Below are 2756 nucleotides of genomic sequence, written 5' to 3'. Positions count from 1 at the left end.
TTACGTTATACGTTAAAACGTATAACCATATAACGTTATACGTTATAACGTAATACTATATAACGTTATACGTTATATCGTAATACTACATTACGTTATACGTTAAAACGTAATACTATCTGACGTTATATGTTATAACGTAATACTGCATAACGTTGTATGTTATATCGTAATACTACATAACGTTATACGTTATAACTTAATTTCATATAACGTTATACGTTATAACGTAATACTATATAACGTTAAACGTTATAACGTAATAGTATATAACGTTATACGCTATAACGTAATACCATGTAACGTTATACGTTATAAGGTAATAGTATATAACGTTGTACGTTATATAGTAATGCTACATAACGTTATACGTTATAACGCAATACTATATAACGTTATACGTTATATCGTAATTTCATATAACGTTATACGTTATAACGTAATACTATATCTCGTTAAACGTTATAACGTAATAGTATATAACGTTATACGTTATAACGTATAACCATATAACGTTATAAGTTATAACGTATAACCATATAACGTTATACGTTATAACGTATAACCATAAAACGTTATACGTTTTAACGTATAACCATATAACGTTATACGTTTTAACGTAATAGAATATAACGTTGTACGTTATAATGTAATACTATATAACGTTAAACCTTATATCGTAATACTACATAACGTTATACTTTATAACGTAATACCATGTAACGTTATACGTTATAATGTAATACTATATAACGTTAAACGTTATATCGTAATACTACATAACGTGATACGTAATAACGTAATGCTACATTACGTTATATGTTATATCGTAATACTACATAACGCTATACGTCATATCGTAAAACTACATAACGTTATACGTTTTAACGTAATGCTACATAAAGTTATATGTTATATCGTAATACTACATAACGTTATACGCTATATCGTATTACCACAGAACTTTATACGTTATAACGTATTACCATATAACGTTATATCTTATAACGTAATACTACATAACGTTATACGTTAAAACGTAATAATATATAACGTTAAACGTTATAACGTAATAGTATATAACGTTATACGTTATATCGTAATACCACGTAACGTTATACGTTAAAACGTAATACCATATAACGTTGTACGTTATAACGTAGTACAACATAACGTTATACGTTTTAACATAATGCTACATAACGTTATACGTTATAACGTAATACTACATAACGCTATACGCTATATCGTAATACCACATAACGTTATACGTTAAAAAGAAATACTACATAACGTTATACGCTATATCGTAATACCACATAACGATATACGTTAAAAAGTAATACTACATAACGTTATACGTTATAACGTAATTTCATATAACGTTATACGTTTTAACATAATGCTACATAACGTTATACGTTATACCGTAATACTACATAACGTTATACGCTATATCGTAATACCACATAACGTTATACGTTAAAAAGTAATACTACATAACGTTATACGCTATATCGTAATACCACATAACGATATACGTTAAAAAGTAATACTACATAACGTTATACGTTATAACGTAATACCATGTAACGTTATACGTTATAATGTAATACTATACAACGTTAAACGTTATGTCGTAATACTACATAACGTTATACGTTATAACGTAATGCTACATTACGTTATATGTTATATTGTAATACTACATAACGTTATACGTTATATCGTAATACCACATAACGTTATACGTTAAAACGTATTACCATAAAACGTTATACGTTATAACGTAATACAACATAACGTTATACGTTTTAACATAATGCTACATAACGTTATACGTTATAACGTAATACTACATAACGTTATACGCTATATCGTAATACCACATAACGTAATACGTTAAAAAGTAATACTACATATCGTTATTCGCTATATCGTAATACCACATAACGATATACGTTAAAAAGTAATACTACATAACGTTATACGTTATAACGTAATGCTACATAACGTTATACGTTTTATCGTAATGCTACATAACGTTATACGTTACAACGTATAACCATATAACGTTATACGTTATAACGTAATACTATATAACGTTATATGTGATATCGTAATACTACATTACGTTATACGTTAAAACGTATTACCATATAACGTTATACGTTATAACGTAATGCTACATAACGTTATACGTTAAAACGTAATACTATATAACGTTAAACGTTATAACTTAATAGTATATAACGTTATACGTTATATCCTAATACCACATAACGTTATACGTTAAAACGTATTACCATATAACGTTATACGTTATAACGTAATACAACATAACGTTATACGTTTTAACATAATGCTACATAACGTTATACGTTATAACGTAATACTACATAACGTTATACGCTATATCGTAATACCACATAACGTTATACGTTAAAAAGTAATACTACATAACGTTATACGATATATCGTAATACCACATAACGATATACGATAAAAAGTAATAGTACATAACGTTATACGTTATAACGTAATGCTACATAACGTAATACGTTTTATCGTAATGCTACATAACGTTATACGTTATAACGTATAACCATATAACGTTGTATGTTATATCGTAATACTACATAACGTTATACGTTATAACGTAATTTCATATAACGTTATACGTTATAACGTAATACTATATAACGTTAAACGTTATAACGTAATAGTATATAACGTTATACGTTATAACGTAATAC

This window comes from Bombus pyrosoma, unplaced genomic scaffold, assembly GCF_014825855.1.
Source record: "Bombus pyrosoma isolate SC7728 unplaced genomic scaffold, ASM1482585v1 HiC_scaffold_4725, whole genome shotgun sequence".
NCBI classification, from domain to species: domain Eukaryota; kingdom Metazoa; phylum Arthropoda; class Insecta; order Hymenoptera; family Apidae; genus Bombus; species Bombus pyrosoma.
The sequence above is the reverse complement of the archived record's forward strand: the minus strand, read 5'-3'. Positions refer to the sequence as shown.